This window comes from Podarcis liolepis (genome assembly GCF_965112155.1).
Source record: "Podarcis liolepis genome assembly, chromosome: 1".
Classification (NCBI taxonomy): Eukaryota; Metazoa; Chordata; class Lepidosauria; order Squamata; family Lacertidae; genus Podarcis; species Podarcis liolepis.
This window is the reverse complement of record NC_139554.1, coordinates 84,743,301-84,762,475: the sequence shown is the minus strand read 5'-3', so window position 1 is coordinate 84,762,475 and position 19,175 is coordinate 84,743,301. Positions and strand designations below refer to the sequence as shown.

At 45.7% G+C, this 19,175-nt stretch overlaps 1 protein-coding gene across 2 annotated transcripts in view; it reads left to right on the top strand.

Moving 5' to 3' along the window:
* Positions 1-19,175, top strand: part of ASIC4 (acid sensing ion channel subunit family member 4) — a 205,123-nt gene that overhangs the window by 97,616 nt on the left and 88,332 nt on the right. The gene's annotated exons all lie outside the window — the stretch shown is intronic.

Below are 19,175 nucleotides of genomic sequence, written 5' to 3'. Positions count from 1 at the left end.
AAATGCTGGCAGGCTGTTAATTACAGGTGCTGCTTGGCTGGCGCAGCGATGTCCCGTTGCTCTCCTGGCAGAGCTGCGTGGCGGGTGACAGACTCCATGATAAATTGATATCCCGTTTAGCATCAATTTTCCCTTCTCTGGTGGCAGACAGCTGCACTAATGGGAAGGGACAAGCGCGAATGAAATAACAGGGGCTGATGGAGCAGGTGCCCCTTTTGCGAGACAGACACAGGGGTGCCAAGAGCTCTGAGCAGCTAGCAGGAGCTGGGGGGGGCAATGGGATTTGCTTTCAGTAGCCCCTCAGTTGCCATGTCATGGGCTTGCAGGGAGCACTCTCTTCCCTGAGATTTTTGAAGCTGACCTGAATTTAGCATCTTCAGGACAGACTATACCCCAAAGATACCACCTCTAGCTTATCCCTTTCCTCATATCTACACACACAGAGGTTTCCATTTAAAAAAACAACACAGATACAGAATGTAAGAATTGCTCAAATATATAGTTGAACATAGATCTTGTGCAATTCGTGGATGGTCAGGAACTTCTACAATAGAACATTAGTGTTTCTTGACGACTGGAAATCTCCCTCGCTTGTCTTTGGAAGGCAAAATGCTTCAACTAATGGGAGAGGCAGGGGAAAGTGTTGCAGTTTTGAACTGGGGGTTGGTGAGGGCGACAACCATGAGTTGGCAGAAAGTTAATCACATTGGGATGCAATGGCAATCTGGGAATTCAATGCAGGATCAGTGGTTTTGCAGTCTGTTTAAATTGTTTATGGTGGCTTCCAGACAACCTGTTTATTGAGCATTCATCCTGATTTGTTTGCAGGGAGATTAGAAGACACTGGTTATTTATTGAGTGTTCATCCTGATTTATCTGCAGGGAGGTTTTATGACATTGCCTGATGTCACCAACACTCTCCAGTGCATTTCCCCATCACTTGGCTTATCGCAAACAGGTCCAGTTTTAGGGGAAAGTGGGTTTGTTGCATAAGAGCTCCAAATCAACTTAAATTGTGAGACCTGATTTTGATAGTTTGTGAAAGTTTATCCCACCCCAAATAGCAAAAGTCTGGAAGTACCCTAATGTGGCTAATATTCTTTGTTTGAATGTTTGTAAACAACTGTCACACACAAATGGCAGAAGTCTGCAGTGTTCACTCTTCTGGAAGAGATTAACCCCCCTGCTGCTGACCTGGGACTTTTCACCACTGGGGAAGTGGTGACCACTGAACAATACTAATTTGTCTATTTGCAATCTGGCTGAACTAACATACACTGAAGAGGGTGGATCTTTTGCATGGGTTGGTGGTTGAAACCCTTTTTTGTTATTTGTAAGTAGAGGAAAGGAGGTTAGTAATTATTACAGAACATGCCCAAATAAGGCTGCTGGCACACATAATGGAAAAAGGTACCTTTGAGACTGTCTCTTGAACTGTCGGTGACCATGTGTGACTGTTGTTAATGTGGGAGAGAAAGCAGAAAAAGAGCCCTATTAAACTGAAGTGTTTATCCACACTTACCTTTTGCCCAACTCTTTCCAGGCACAGGTCTGTGCTTTAAAGATCCATGTCTGAGTGCTCTTACCCCACCCCACCCTGAGTTTCCCCCGCTCTTTAAAGCTGAAGCTCAACAAATGGCAGTTCAAATGGCAGGTTTCTGCGGACTGCCGTTTCCTCTGATTCAGAGGTAAAGAATGGGTGCGGAGGAAATATAAGTGTGTACATTCCAGTTAGTACAGTTCATGCATTTGCAATACAGATGCGTGAAATGAAAAACCACGGTTGTTGTCATTTGTGAAAAGGCCGTAAAAGGATGTAACGATTTTGTATCTGCATCTCGTGCGTTCTCTCTTGCTCCAGAGGGCATATTGATGCTCTGCTAAGATTCCCTGTCACATGACTGGAATTGGCAGAAACTAGTTAGCAGGGCATGTGTGAGGGGTTACTTTGCACAGCGCCTCCTTGCCTAGCTTCACAGCCAGGCGGGGGCAGAGAGGTGTGGGTGTGACCACGGCTCCCGGAGGCTTAGTTAGCCCAAGCGCTTGAGATTACTGTGACGGGCACCGAGCCTCTGTGGCTGCCGGCATCAAATTGAGGCTTTAATCACAGACGCGTCAGGCAACTCAAAGAGATGGTTCCCGCGGCGATGCTAACTCTGCCCCGTGTGTGCCACGATGCCTGGGTGCCTTGATTGGGCTCCGTGTGCCACTGAGCTATGGCTGTTCTGGGGACCATATCTTTGAATTTCCCAGCTTGCGTACATTCAGAATCCTGGCTGTAAATGCAGCATTAATGGAGCTTTATTGTTTTGTTTTGTTTTGGGGAACAGGAAGGAATGAGTGGTGGGGAATTTGTGTCTATATGTATGTGTTACGCATAGAGCAGCAAATGTAAAACTGGCAGGAGGCATTGTTTTCACAGGAAGCTTGTGCGCATGGTTACATGCACACGCGGCGTGCTGGCTGTGTTCCCTTGCGCGCCTTTCTTCTGCCAGAAACGGCAAGCAGGGTCCTCCTGATCAACTTGATCCGCTCGCACTTTCTCCAACATAGCCACCACCCCAGCAAAGTCCCCATCTGGAGTGTGGCGCACAGTCTGGCCCCTTGAGCTCCAGCATAAGAGCATCTGAGCAATTCTCCCACTGCACGCATTGCCTTGTGCTCTCACGCTCTGCTGGCTCTACTCCATCCAGCTCCTTCCCTCCTCTCCAGCCCTTCTGTAGGAGAAAAAGCAGGCAAGGGAACCCAGGAAGCAGCCGTAGACCAAGTCAGGCCACCTAGCTCAGTACTGTCTACACTGAACAGCTGCGTCTCTCTGGGGTTTCAAGCAGGGGACATTCCCAGCCCTACCTGGTGGTGCTGGGATTGAACCTAGGCACCTTCTGCATGTAAAGCAGGTGACATTCCATTGAGCTACAGCCCTTCCCCAGGAACTGGAAACAATAGTTCCTAGTTGGGCCTGGAGGTGGCTACAACAAGGGCTTGCCTTCACCTGTTGTTGTGTTAAATTCAGGCGGTCACGCAGTACAGGTGTTCAGTAGCAGGGTAGTGTAAGAGAACCAGGGAGACGTTGTTGATAAAGCAAACAGATTTATACTGAACCCCCTGAGCTAGCTTTTCTGTTGAGTCAACATAGCAAACATCAGTGAAAAGCTATGCGAACAGCTTATGACACCTGCTGAACAAAGGCTCAGCGTTGGCGCGTCTCAGGTTCTTTGTCCAGGGACCCATTTCTGGTATTTAAAATGTATAGATGCCAAACTTGGAGCACTCTCCTGTCCTCAGTGATTTCATTCCTTTCTGGCTGTGTGGAAGAAGCAGGGATTTGTGGTGGAGATTGTCACAGGTAAATCAAAGGGCTGGCAAGGAAATGACTTTCTGGGGCTTCCCTGCCCCTCTTAGTTCTCCTCTGTTCCATTCCCTCCCTTGGTATTTATTCCGAGAGGGGAGGAGGGAGTGAACCCTCTTTCCCTCCATGCTGCCATCTCCCTGATGGAGTGCCCTGCTCTCCTGCCAGCCCTCCCCTCCCCTGCTGGTGACTCAGCAGGTGCATAATAAAAGATTCATGTTTCGCGTTGGTCGATTCCGTTTCTCCTCCGGGGTCTCCCTGGTCAGACCCAACATTGCTCGGTTTATGAGTTCTGACAGGAGAGAACAGCCCGAGGTGGGTGGCTGCAGGCAGATGACCTTTCGAGGCACAGGTTTTGCAGCTGAGGAGGGGACTGTTTTTGCTTGAGCCTCAACTCTCCCCACCCGCACCAGCTTGTTTTCACTCCTCTCCTCCACAGTCCCTTTGCACTCTGGGACTGTACACCCCAAAACAGACAGAGATCCGGGGCTGGCAGACTAAGCAGTGGGGGGGGGACCCATTGCTTCATTGCAGCTCCCCAATCATGTATGCATTCTGGCCTGCTCCATGCTGCTGCAGTATCATTACAGAAGTTTATGGTGCTATTAGCTTTAAAGTTTTATAAAGCACTGCGCAGGTGACAAGTTGAAAAGTAGGCAACACAGAGGGAGGGGTGTGTGCCACCCGGCAGCCTGGAAAATGAGTGCTCTGGTATGAGCAGAGTTAATCGTGCACAATTACCTGGCTGACGAGATGCAGAAGGATATGGACAACAACAACAATAGGAGATGCTTTGTGCTGAGGCTCACTTTGCACCATTAACTTTTTATTTTAATTTACACAGAAATACCTGGGTTTGGATGTAAATCATGTTGCTTGTGCACCCATGCTGAACACATGCTTGCAAATGTATGCTTTGGGGTACATGCTGATGTGTCATGTTAGGAGCTGTTGTGGTGTGAATGCACATTCACCATGTGCAATATCTTAATCTGTAGTGGTGTGCCCTTCCAGCAGTGGATAGTAGTGGTGGGGAGGAGGAGACACTTACTGTACCTGAACTCCTGGCACATGAGCCACTGTTGCTTACCGAGAGGGGAAAGGCAGCAAGCAGGGTGGCATGGTGCAAACACACTTGCAGGAGCACCAGATTGGCTCTGTAGGCGCATGCTGACCTTGCTGGGTTTGCTTGTTTTTTGTTGTTGGCTGGTTTGTGATGTAGTGGCTGGTGTGTTGGACGAGTTGCTGATGGTCCAGGGTTTGAATCCCCACTCGGCCTTGTAACTCATTGGGCCTTGGGCCACTCACTGCCTCTCAGCCCAAGTTACCACACAGGGTTGTTGAGAGGGTTAAATGAGGTGGAGGAGAACTATGTATGCATGTCACCTTGAGCTCCCTGGAGGAAAAGGTAGGATACAAATTCAAATAAATAAATAAATGGTTAAACTGTGCATGTTGTTAATGTTTTAAGCTGCTCTAGATTTTCGCCCTTTTTGGGGTGTGTGTGGAAAGGTGGAATATATGTTTGCACGTACATACATACCTGAAAGTGAATACTTCTCTGCTAGTATCGCCTTTCGTTTTATTTATTTTTTAAGTCTGCAGTGGCATATGTAGTATGACATGTAAGAATGATGAGATCCTGAGTATTAGGCTGAAGAGCAATTTCAAAGGGAGCTGAACCAAACGTATAGAAAAATATCAATGCTTTCCAGAAAGCCGATGACCGGATGGCCCAGTGAGGTTACAGGCGCACACAGAGCACCAGAGTGCCATACCAAGAGGAAAACCTTGAAATGAAATATCCAACGTGTCAAGGAACATAATGCGAAATCCAGTAATGGCCCCAAATGACACCCAATTGACAATCAACTTGATTGCTCTTTTTGGAGCAGACATGAACCAACGCCACTGCTGACGTTTGAGAACTCCGAAGTGGAGCCAGCAGTAAAAGCTCAAGCCATAGGTCTAGCCTTGCCATTAGGCAGCAGGAGGCAGGTGCCTCGGGCTACAGGTGCAGCAAGGCAAGGAGCAGTGCACCATAAACTAGCCTGCTTCCCTTCGTTGTGGTGGAGGACACTGCAGGTGTTCCTGTAAAATTCAAGTGTGCATGGAATGGGGAGGGCACTATCTTGTCCTTTGCCTCATACAGTGTGTTTGGGGTCAGTCCTGTCAAACCTCCCTCCCTAGTACAGTACAAGGCTTCTAGGGAATCTTTGGTCATGACATTGTGGCTTGACTTATGGAATTCTATCTCGTTTTTGGAACAGAGCCCATTGATTTCTATATGTTTAGGTACCGTTGACCCTTTTATCATGATGCTAGATAAGGTGGAAAACCCCAACCTATTTGTTAGGTTAAAAAAATCCCTCACCCAGCCCACATTGTGGGAGACATTCCACTGGTTTTGTTTTGTTTTTTGCATTAGTACAAAGTTTAGCATTAGCACAGGGAGATTTCCCCCTTCTCCTTTCCCCACACGTTCCTTGTGCCCTCCCTGAATCTGCCCTGGAGCATTAGGCGGGGCACAGGGGAAGGAAAGGGAAAGATTGTTCTGTTTTGTATGGGAAAATGTGCTTAGTACTTCAACACTTCATATATCAAACTACATTTGTGTATTTCCATTAATCCCCCTTTCCTTTTGCTTAATGAGCTTTACTGCTTTGTCTTGTTCCACCTACTCCTCAGCTCTGTGCCTCTAATAAAAGTACTTTGCAGTCACCAACTAGTGGTATAAACTACTAGTTTGAGTCCCTACCTCAAATGATAAATGGCACAGGGTCAATGGCAGTGCACGGTGCTCGTGCCTTATGTTACTTCCCAGCCAGTCTCTTTTGCTTCCCAACTTGTGCCTTGGAAGCACAACTACAGGAGCAACTCAGCGCAGGGTACATGGTTCCTCTTTCTTATCCAGAAGCAACCAGATGTTCAGCAAGAAGAAGGGGCTGGTGATTCAGCCCCTCTTTCCCACCTACCCACTTGCTCCTCCTTCCCTGCATGGCAGCTGATTGGTGGCATTTCAGCTTTCAATGGAAGGAATTCATGTATTTCCCTGCCTCCTCTTCAGTTGGGAAAACCCTGTTGCTGGGGGGGGGGGGCAACAAAAAACCAAACACCCACCCACGACTGTTTCTCTTTCTGTGGCATCCAGTCCTTTGTTTACAAACCACCCACACTTGTGCTTGCTCCAATCCCATGGAAAATGCTTGCAATGTTTGAAACAAAAGCAACATCCCCAGCAACACAGCAGCCCTCATCCCCACCACAGTAACTCGGCCCAACAGTAACAACTTCTGATTTGTCCATATTTCCAAATCCCCCTTCTCTTCAATCCAACATCCTTCACAGTTATCCTTAAACAGATTCACATTTTTGGCGGTCATACTAACCCCCAGATACCTCTCTTTCTCAACCGATGTTAGTCCTGTCGCCTCCTGAAACTCTGTCAAGCTTTCCTTTTCCAGTTCAGATAGGGCTCTGGTCCTCAAATTCATCTGTTCTTCTTTAAGTTCAATCATAACGAATGTCAGCTTATTTTCATCAGGTTGTCTTTGTTTGGATGGGACTCTCCTCTCAAGTTGTATTGCTTTAGATTCAGCAGCAAGGGTTTTTTCCCTGACTTCATCTGCAGTTTGCCGTATCAGAGTAGATTCCTGTGTCAGTTTCTGAATTGGTATTCACCTTTTGTTCCAAGTTATTTAAACTTTCTACGATTAAGTCAATTTCAATATTTGCAGCATCCATTTTCACATTTATCACATCTGTTTTCTTGTGAAGTTGTACCAGCGAATCGTTTATTTTCAATAATGCAGCCACTAAGGCCTCTTCTGTCGACATCCCGTCTGTTTTTTCCTTTCCATTTGCCATAACACTTAAGAGATTCAAGGTCAATTCCAAAGTCTCACACTTTTTTATCTTGCAGCTGGAAACTCCCCTAGCCCAGCTCCTGTAAAGTAACCAATTTCAAAAGCTTCCACTAGGGGAAAACAGTTTCTATTTGTATCAGTCAGTATGTCCTCTTTTAAACACAGTTTCAATAATCCAAAGTTAGTTTCAATTTTCAGTTACTTTCCTCCTTTTTTTGAAAACAACCGGAGACAGTAGAAACAATGTATTCTCTTGTTTAGCTACCTGTCAATGAACGTTCTAAACACTGTCAATGGACGTTCCAAAAAACATCAATCCTGCTAGCAGCCCGTTTCCAGGGTCAGAGCGGCGGTATTTTAACTCTCTTAACTCTCTCCTCCAGGCATATTCAGTCCACCACTCCCCCCCCCTCTTCTCCTGTCTCCAAAAAGGGATTTTTTAGTTCTTTACCGATGGAAATTTAGTCTTTTACAAAAGGCTTTCCAAGACTTTAGCTTGCAGCCTCCTTGCTTCAGTTTATCTACAAAAGGGGGAGGCAGACTTCCTGTATTGAACCTCCCCGTTTCGATGCCAGATTAAACGTTTAAAAATCCAATTCTTCTCAATTCAGCTCTACTCACGGGTAATTACTTTAGAGTCAAATTGTCCACAGGAAAAAGTCAGTGCTCTCTGACAACAGACGAAGTTGATGGGCTATATGGAATTGGCGGAAATGACTGGCAAGATCCGAGACCAGGGAGAAGAGTCGGTGGAAGAAGATTGGAAAAAGTTTAAAGACTATTTATAGAAATATTGTAAAATTAATGAATGTTAGAAAAATGTTGGAATGAAGTTATATGGCTTTAGTAGAAATGTCATAAGGAATTAAGTATAAATAGATTAATAGAAAATTAAAGGAAAAATAAGGCAAGAATGTGTTAAGATAATTATAGGATAGAAAACAGAGTAAGATGGAAAGGAATTGCTGAAACAATTAATAAAAGTGGAATACAAAAAGGGAGGTGTGAGGAGGTCGCTGGAAATAAGTGAATGAAATATAAGATATTGAAAATGTTTGAGGTGTTTTTAAATTGTTTTTGTTTGTTTTTGCTTTGTTTTGTTAGTCCATGTAGTGTTTTTGTATTGTATTTGCATTGTTTTTTCTCTTTTCTTTTTTGTTTGTAGTGTTGTGTTGAAAATGTTGAAAAAGTAATAAATATATATATTTTTAAAAAAAACCTCTTGATTTGTCATTGTCAATTAGAGAAAGACCAAAGGGCCAATCTAGTTGCTATTGAGGCCAATTCTTTTTCTCTGTTCTCTTGTAGCACCAGAATTCATTCACAGTCATGCTAGCAGGTGGAATGAGCTGTGGAACCCAAAATTCAGTTTCTGTTTCTGCATATCTACAGCACAGGAGCAAGAGGGTGCAAAGAAATCTGGCCAATGCTAAAAAGAGTCCACCCCCTTTCCCCCAATTTTAACCAAAAAGAGGAAACTACAAATATGTATTAATAGCCCACAGAGGTCACTTCTGTCCCAGGAAAAGACCAGAAAAATACAGCCCCCAAATGAGATGTGGTTATGCATTGCTGTATATGAACAAACATTCCTGCTTGTGTTGCTGTATCTGGTGGCAGGCAAGAATTGATTGTTTAGTTTTATATATGTGTTTCTTTTTCTGTTCGTTTTGTATTGGGGGGTTTACATTCATAATATGTTTTAGTTTGCAACATTGTGCAATCATCTTTTTCACAAATCTTAATAAAAAAACTGTGGGGGGGGAATTGAAGCATAACAGGAGAAAATATATAAATGGTTTATCATAACTGCAGTTTAGAATGAACACTTTTTTGTAATAAATGGTTTATGCAAAATAGAAATCCGACTAGGGTCCAGTAATAAATAGCGCATAAACTCACATAATCAGGGGTCACAGTGGGCATGTTATAGCCTAAGTTTAGCACTTTAAAGCCCCATTGATTATAATGGAAGAAATGTCTGTGTACTCATTAAGTTCCCTTGATTGTAATGGGAGGAGTTAACAGTGCTAGATGTAGTCTTGATTGTGCTCAATATTCTGTACTATTTAGGGGGGGGGGGAATCTGGCAAAGAAAAAGCCCCGTTGCATGTCAGTTAGCTCCATTCACTTTTTTGAAAATAGAATTTAAAAGTGCAAATATTATTCTATTATTATCAATATTTATAAAATTTCTATACCGCCCTTCATATGAAAATCACAGGGTGGTTTACAATATAAAAATACAAAAATACCACTGCCTCTTTCAAGCAGGCAGGGACCACCACCTCTTCAAAGGAGACATTAATCACCTCCCTGGCCCAGCCAGCTACCCCATCCCTACTAGTTTTTATTAGCCAAGATGGGCAAGGGTCCAGAGCACAAGTGGTTGCCCTGATTGATCCAAACACCTTGTCCACATCCTCGAGCATTACTAACTAATATGATGTATTTTTAATCTTTGTTGGAAGCCTCCCAGAGTGGCTGGGGAAACCCAGCCAGATGGGCGGGGTACAAATAATAAATTATTATTATTATAACGGAAACTCATCTAACATAACAGAACTAGACAATGCTCTGGACCCCTGTTGAGATCCATCTACTGTAACAGTGGAGTCAAAGTCCTGGTGGATTCAAGTGAATCTATCCTCAAAATGCTTTGCAAACAAATCAAAACACTTTGCAAATGATCTACCATTGGTTCTGTCACCTTCTTCGGGTCAAACTGTAAAAGGCCCCACACTACCTAGAAAAGCTTTGCTGGACAGCACAATGGGAATGCAATAGAGGCAGCAAAGTATGCCTTCACTGCTGTCTTCATTACCACTAGGTAGGCTCGATGTTTGGTTGCAGTTTTCCTCCACTCACATTCAAGTCATTTCTCAGCTTGCTTCCTCCTCCCAAGCTCTTCAGTATACCAGGGAGCTAAACAAATTCCATGAAGTAAGAGAAGGTGCTCAGGAGCAATTGTGTCAATGGCCTGAGCCATTCAGGTGTTCCAGAGGTTGGCCAGGACTTCAACAGGAGCACCAGTCATATCAGCCAGAAGATCCCCCAGAGCCATGTGGAAATCCATTTGATCCATCAGCCTTGAGGGCCAACCGTCAAAATAGGTCCCCTGCCCCTCTGCACAGGGGAAGAGGTGCTGAAAGTCTAAATCTCAACAGGAAGTGATTTGATCATTAAAAGGGATTGGTGTCAATACCCCCCCTTCCAGATAACCCTTTTCCTGCACAGTTGAGAAAACAAGGTCCAGAGTGTGGCCTGCCACATGCATTAGGGAGGTGACATGTTGGGGCAGCCCCATTATTGCCATGGCAGCCATTAAGTCTTGAGCCACCCCAGAGCCAGTCATCTCAGCATGGATGCTGAAGTCTTCAACACCACCTCCAAGACTAGTTCTGTCAGCTCAGGCACGGAGGTTGCTGGGCAGTGAGGCGTGCAGTAAACCAGCAGAATCCCTAATCTGTTCTGGTTGTCAGATGACAGGAACACACATTCTAGATCTCTCCCCCCCCCACCCATGAACAGAGAGCCTGGAGAGTGAGAAAGATAATTTCTGTAGACCACACTAACTCCTCCTCCCTGATCCTCAAATATGCCATGATGCTGCACCCAAGTATCCAGGTGGGCACAGCAGCATGAGTCCAGCACCCTGCTCACCCACCCAGGTCTCAGTGATAAAAAGTCATTGTTAGTGAGTTTGCTTTACTCTCTGTAAAGAACTTTTATAAAAGTGCTTTAAATATGTAATAGGTATTATTGTTCCCCTCTCCCAAATAAGTGAAACCAAACCATTCATTCCTCTGAATCTTTTGAAAACTGAACTCCCAACATCAGTAGGTTGATTTGGGCCTCAGTGACCACAAGACAGTGGCTGAAGTGCACCAGTCCCCCCACCCGCCATTCCAGAAAGTTCCTTATACCCCATTGGTGTGTGTGTGTGTGTGTGTGTGTGTGTGCGCGCGCGCGCGGAGTGGATAGAGGATAGAATGGAGAATGTTATCAATAGCAAATTGCAGGTTCTGAAATGTGCTCCGTACTTTCCCAAGGGACTTGTTTTAAAAATTCCCTTCTGTTCAGTGGTTGTTAATAGTACTCTCAATTTCTCAGAGCACATGCTTCCTTCCCTTCCCAGTTGGAGAGCAAATCAAACTCCCCCCCCCCTCCAAAAAAAAATCATGTCTAGGATTATGGAGTAATGAAGCCTTCTGTCAGGATAACACTGAGCATTCTGGTGGACAGTTCCCTTTTACTGTTGCCTGTGCTGGTTTGGCTTCAAGGTGTGCTGGGAGGACATGCCTGGGAGTGCCTCCTCACCAACATTTGGGGACTTATGATGATCCTTGGGCAACAAGAAATATGGGGCTTGGTGAGGGTGCTTGTAGGGGCATGGTAGATGCTGTTTTGGTTTAAAACAGCTGGGGGAAATTTTTTCAGTTGCTCATCACTCCCTAAGCAAACTCCCTTCCAGTTCCTCCTTGATAGACTGGGGATCATTGCCACCCAATTCTGGAGACTCGGGAGAAGAAGACTGGATACCTGCAATGTAAGACGGCCCGGCATTATTGATTAACTTTTTAAAAAGATGTTGCTGGGAAGTGGAAATAGTTCACCTGGTTTAAATATTAATTCTTCCATGTGAGACTTACCTACATGTCTGTCACTAGGTTTCCCCATGGCTCTTCATATTTGACAAATGTTGTAGTTAAACCTGGGGTGCACACTTGCCATGGCAGAATTGCACACTCACTCACCACTAATCTAATTGAAAACATGAACCATGTTTTCTGTAGGTTGGCAGCATTTCACCCACAAGCCACAGGGCTTTCAGTACCTTTCATGTTAATGTTGCAATTGCCCTAAACATACCCACTTCTGTCCATTGCATCAGTCAAAGCTGACTGGTGCGTAACCTGAACATCATGTGACTTAGTCATCCCAAGAATTACCCCAATGAAATGACCAGTCTGTGATCACATGTAACTTCCATAGCAGTGGAAAATAGTACTCTATTGCATTGTAGGGAACTGGTGTTGGCAAATCCTGTGATTATTGGTAGTAAAAAATATATAATAATTAAACTTGGCTTATGCCAAGCAAACAAAATGCATGTGTTGTATTCAGTAATTTATATGATCTGTTAGAAATTAGCATTAATTTGTTAAACATACTTAAATTGAGAATACAGAGGATATTGCAGAGAAATATAGAGGGGAAAGGGGGGGAGGGGTGGCAAGAAGAGAACATGGGTGGCTCCACCCACCTTGCAGCCCAGAACAGGTCCTCAACAGAAAAAAAGTTTGACCATCTCTGACCTCAGCTGTTCTAGCTGCAGAATGCTCAGAAGGGCAGTTTCTCAATTCTTGTTGCTAATTGGGAAGGTTTAGAACACAGCTTTCAAAACTTTTCATGTTGATGACACACTTTTTAGACATGCATCATTTTTGCAACACAGTAATTCAGTTTTACTAACAAACCGGAGGTTAAGCTAACCCCTTTCCAGCCCTGGGAGGAGCGCGGGAAGCATTCACGCAACACGCCTACACAATGCAGTCGTCACACTAATGTGTCGCGACACACAGTTTGGAAAGTTCTTGCTTAGAATCTGTGATCCAGTGGAAACTGATGTAACAGAGTCAACAGTCTCTGCTTAAAGTCACAGCTCTGCACGGAAACATCTTTGGTCTCAGAGGAGAAATATTAGCATTTGCTGTCTATAGTGCTGAAGGAAATGGTGCAGCAGCAGGTACAAAGGATATAGCCATGAATGTTCATAAATGGAAGAACACCATATTGTGGGATGAGCACGTGAGCCATAGCAAGAGTAGAATAAGATCCATTGTTACAATCCAGAAGTGTAGCACAGTTGCTAACCGTAATGAACAATGGAGGGAGGGATGGGTAAACATACAAATGATGGATGAATATGTGGATACATTTACATTCCATGAGAATTCAAATGAAATCTCACTGGCTTATTATTAATTAAAATATTTCTTAACCTTCCTCCATCAAAAGATTCTAAGAACAGTGTACAAAAAGCGTAAATAAAACAAAACCACACAGCAAGAGTTCAATTTAAACCAGCAAATAAGTATAACAAAATAGAACACAAAACACCAAAAGCTAACAAACAAATGAACCACAATTCCAAAAATTATATATGATTAAAATACCTGGACAAAAAGAAGGGTTTTCACCTGGTGCCAACCCCCCCCCCCTTAGGGAGGGTATTCTAAAGACAAGGTGCTACCACAGAAAAAGCCCTCTCCTTAGTAGAAGCATAGTATACCTCTGCTAAAGGGGGAAGGGTCTTTCTGGAAGATCTGGGTCCCACACTGTTCAACTGAACAGTAGAACAAGTATAGAACCAACATTCCATAATCTCTGTAGATGCAAAACATGCCTCTCTGGGACTGGACAAGCATGTTGTCCCTGTGTTCAGCCCACTGATGTGAGCGGATGAAGTGCATGGATTGCAATTTTGCAGTAGGGTACTGGCTGTTCTACTTCTCAGACTATGAGGCTGGGTTTGCACTGGGGTCAGAAAAACTGCACTGTCTTCTCAAAAGACAGGCAGCACCCCAGGCTGCTGGGGTTGCTCATTGTTCCCTGCTACCTACATGTGTGAAGCCGACCAGTGATCTGACTCAGATCATGTGGACCAATATTGTCCCTTCTGATTGGTAGCAGTTCTCTAAAGCCTCAAATTAAGAACTTTCCCATTCCATTCAGTGTATCTGAAGAAGTGTGCATGCACACGAAAGCTCATACCAAGAACTAACTTAGTTGGTCTTTAAGGTGCTACTGGAAGGAATTTTTTATTTTGACTATGGCAGACCAACACGGCTACCTATCTACTACTTTCCCATTCCTGTTACCAAGATGCATAAAGGGAAATGCCAGGGATTTAAATTGGGGCCTTCTGCTTGCACAGCATATTCTCTGCCATGCAGCTGTATCTCCCCAGCCCCTGGAATGAAAGAGCAAAGGTTCTGAATTTCCCCCACATAATTCTGACACCAGAATTCAGGGTGTTTCTGTACATCTATATTCTGTACATCAATACACCTTTGTTGTGTGCTTTCACACAATACCTGACTCTAGTTTGCCGTTGGCTGAGCTTTGAAAGATGGAAGGAAAATGAAGGAAACATGGAAGTAACTGGATGTTTTCAGAGAAGGAAATAGAAATATTTGAAGAAGACTGTGCTTTGAAATACCTTCCTGGAGAGAATATGGCAGGCACGAACTGTGTACTCCTTTTGGCTAATATGTTTTTATCTGCCCTGGCTTTTATGCAGAGGTAGTCAACACAGTATCCTCCAGAAGTTTTTGGACTCACTTTCCCATCAGCCTCAACCATCACAGCTACCCCAGTCTACTGCACCATGTTAGTTGGTTAAATAGTTTCAGGCTTTTTACTTTTAAACAGTTAATTATGTGGTTATGATATTTATTGCTTGTTTCAATATTGTATGGTTATTTGTCTTTTTATGTACATTGCCCTGTAATTCATGTGTGTGGATGAAGGTGCAGTTTAGCAATTTTAAACATAAAAACACTGAGCAATATGTCATCAGCTAATAAAAGGTTTGCAAATGTTCGAGTCTACCCATAAAGCCTATTGATTGGAAACTGCAGGGAGACTTAGGGCTTATCCAAACTTACTTTTGCCCCATTCTTTCCAAACACAAATCCATGCTTGTCTGAGTGTTTTTGTTGTTGTTCTTTTTGCCCCAGAGCTTTCCCTACAAAAACCTGCTCTTTAGCACTCAGAGTAAATGTCAATTCGGGTTTTCCACAGATTTTTGTTTGCTCCAACTGAGCTTTAAAGAGCGGGTTTCCACGGGGAAAACTCTGGGACAAAAGATGTCACATTTGGACACTGAGCTTTTGAGTGAGGACCTTTCCTTGAAAGAGTGAAGGAAAGGTAAGTGTGGATAAGCTCTTACATTTAGCACACACTAGAATAAACTTTGCACCTGTTGAAAGACCTGGGAACAAGTTTTCCAGAGAAGATCTGGAGACACATCCTCAGGATGTGTGGATGATAAAATTCAAATGAACATTAGTTTCAAACAGGTGTCAAGGACTACTCTCTGGTAATGATTCTATAAACCTAAGCAGTTCCTTAGTGCTCTGATCATTATTTGTGAAGCATCCATCATCCTGAATTGGAATTTGCAAATTGTGAAACCAAATCCACAAGTTCCCAGGCAGCTTAACCAATGCATATTCCCTCCCCATTTTTATTTTGCACTGAATCATGCTGGGCATGACACTTTGATTGTATCCACATTCTTTGGAAGAGTAGCTGTGCTGTTTGTCTAGTAATGTTTGCGTGGTGTATGTGAGTTTTTGGTGTTTTTAAAAAAGAGAAACCCCATTGCCTGACTAACGTTGCATGGGGCCTGAATGTATTGGGTGCTTCCCCCCCCCCTTGCCCTCTCTGCTGCCCACCCAGCTACGCACCCGCCTGCCTGCCATCCCATGCTCCTTCCTCTTAGGCTTCTCAGTGCAAAGAGTTGAACAGCCTGCAGAGGAACCAGCCATGATGGCTGCACCAGCCCCTCTGGCGGCACATGTATAATTAGACTGGACATCTTGTCATCCCGGATCTCCCCAAAGCAGTGCTGCCTGCCGCCCTCATTGAGAGCCTGACCTGCCTGTGATAACAAGCACTACAGGAGGGGCACCAACCAACCCTTCTCTCTCTCTCTCTCTCTCTCTCTCTCTCTCTCTCTCTCTCACTCACTTTTTCTCTCTCTCTGCCGCAGGTTCAGGAGGCTCTGCTTGGCATGAAGCAGAGAGACTCATGCTTCGACCAGCTGGGCTCTGCAGCCACATTGCCTTCAATTAGATCAAAATTAATGATAACTCCCAGATTTGAGCCCCTTTAGGCATGGGGCTGAGCATGCAGCTGGCATGGTCTGAACCAGGGCAGAAGAGGGACCTGGGAAAGGGACATCGTGTCAGCTTCAGCCAAGATGGGGCCAGGATCCAGGGACCAGCAAGCTCCCAGGGTGGTTTCTAATTCATTGCTGCTGCCACCTGCCCACAGTCATGATGGGGCAAGGATGTCACCCAGGGGAGCAGCTCTGCCTGAGTCAGCACAGGGGGAGCAGAGTTACTACCTTGTCAGGCTTAAAGCTGGGTTACTTAATATTTCCTTAAAATAAAAATAAAATAAAAATCTTTATCTGCCACCTGCATCCCTTTTCACCTGCTACTGGCTTGCCTACTTCATCACTCTCAAACTGGGAAATGGTAAGGCACGACTGTTACTAAAGTGGGGCATGTTTATGCTTCACAATGCCTGTTTGAGGATACTGCCTCCTCTTGCTACGGGATGCTTGGTCAGCAGGGAAAAGTAAGCCCTTTTGCTGCAAGATCCAGGGGGTGTTATTGTTTTCATTTTGATTTTATATATTGTGATCTTTTCTGTGAACCACCCTGAGACCTTCAGGTATAGGGTGGTATACAAATTCAAAAAATAATAAAATAATAATAATAATTCAGCACTAAAGAGCAGGCTTTCTAGGGGAAAGTGGTGGGGCAAAGGCATAGGATTCAGTTGGACAAATGGATGTGCGGATGAACCCTAAGTGGCAGCCTGCACTTCTCCCTGCTAAATTTGGATTTTCCCAGTCCCTGTATAATCTGATGGAAGGAGGAGCCATTGAAGCACATAGTGTGGGTGGGTGTTTTGGGGTTTTTTTTACATGTGTGATGACATTTTGCCATCTATTGTCTCACCCCCTACTTCCATTTTGCTTCCATCAGCCCAAAAGAAAAGATGTAGCCTGCCTTTTCCCACCAGTTGTTGCTGAAAGCACATTCCCTGTATTTTTTAAATAGCTTTTTTTGTACAGAACTGTTTTTGAACAAAATAAGTGTATTAACAACAAAATTAAAATTTGCGCTTGTGCAGAGTCTGGACCCTCAGTCTAGACCAGCAGTCTTAAACCGACACAAACAGTATTTAGTTTGTTTTTGGTTGTTAGTTTATGTTGTAGTTATTGTTTTGTGGGTTATGAGTGCTGTAATGCTTTGTGAATTTTATAATATGACTTTTCTTGTGGTTGTGCTGCTTACCCTATTTTTTTAGTTGCTTGGTAAATAGGTGATTGTTCTACTGATTTGTAATTGTTTAACTGATGATTTGTTAATTATTTTATATGACTTACGTTATAATTGTGATGTTTATTATGTTATTATTTATTGTTTGTTAGCTGCTTTGTGACCCATCTGATTGAAAAGCAGCATAGAAATATAATGAATAAATGAATGTGGGCTCCAAAGAAGGAGGGGAGAATTAGGGGCGGGGGTGGGGAGAGAGCAGCATGTAAAGGAGTCGGCATCACCCGTTCCTCCGTCTACCCCTCCACTGATTTCCAGGCAGAATCCTAGCAGTGGATGTAACCCTCACCCGAATCTTTCTGTCTTTCTTCCGTCTCTGCATTGATTAATCGCCTCTATCACTTCCTGACACCGTACTTGGCACTCACTGACTAGAATTTTCGCAAACGTTGAACGGATGGAAGAAATGCATTGTTTAACACGGTTGTGATAAGGCAGAGTGATTAAAGAGTGGTAAGGGTTAACTCATCGGCATTAAGGGATTCGGAGCTGGGGAGGCCAGAGAAGGGACACCGCCTGCTCCCCGCCTCTGAACCAGACTATTTCTGCATGTCTGAATGCGGCCTCCAAGAAATAAACTTGAGCAGTCCGGACAGAGGGGACGGTGCTTCCTGAAGAAGGTAGACGGGGTCGTCCCTCCGCCCCACCCCATTGATTTAGGACCCCCGCCTTCTCCCATTATTAATATGATGGTCCCCCCCATTTATGCCCCCTTTCCCCTGCCTCGGTGGTTTCCCTCCCCGTCCCCCGTCCCCCGTCGCCCTCTCCTCCTCCTCCCGCTGGCCTGGAGCCACCTTGGCCTTCCGCCCTGGGCATCGATCAGCGCCCGCTGCTCAGCCAGGAGAGACCTGTCCTTCCGTATTGACCCGCGGGAGGGACGTGTGTATTCCGTGCCAGTCGATTGCAGGGATCGAAGGCGTGTGAGCGTGGCGCTCCTCGGTCCGGATTAGCCCGCTGGCACCGGCCGGGCGGAGTGAAGGTCGCTGTGACCGGCTGAGCCTCGGGGCGGGGCTGGCAGGGCCGCGGGGCTTCCCACGGCGAGAGTCCGCGCGGTTCCTGTCTCCTCGCAAGGCGCGCTTTCCGCTGCTGCTCGCCCCCCCCCCAAACAACAACAACATCATCATCCCATTCTCAGGGAAGTCGGACACGGGTCTTGCCCCAGCCAAGCTGGGGGGGGGGGTTGGGGATCACCTCCCCACAGCAGAGAACACGCGCTTGGCGTGCAGAAGGGTCTCCGGGCGCAACTCCCGGATCTCCCTAGCTGAGCAGCTGCCAGAAGCCGCCGAGAGCTGCCGGCGGAGCGAAGTGGGCCGCTGGCCTGGCTCCGCAAGAGGGCGGCTTCGCAGCGAGCGCAGCGCGTGGGGTTCGGCTTGCCGGCGAGAACTTTGCTGGCTTGAGGCTCTCCGGAGTCCTGGGCTGCCGGCGCTTCACAACTGGGCAGAGTTGGCGCGTCTGTCTGTCCTGGCCGCCGCCCCCCCCCCCCGCTAGGCCGCGCTGCTCCCCGCCCTCCCCTCGCAGTCTCGGCCCCCTCTCCCTACTGGGCACCCCCAGGCCGCCTCCTCTGCTCGGCCTCCCTGGTCCCGCGCCAGCTGCAGTTGCCGGTGGGGGTTTTCCCTGGCCCTGATTCCACTTGGCCAGGCAGGGGCGGGGAGGAGGCGGCGGCAAACAGACCCTTTTGCAAAAGCAATTAGAACTGCCTCCTAAGCAAACGGGACTGAAGAGAATCAATGGTGCAGGGAAAGCGGCTGCGCTGCAGGTTGGGTCTGGGCAGTGCCGCGGTCCCGGCTGCGCAGCCTTCATTTTCCTCCAGAAAGC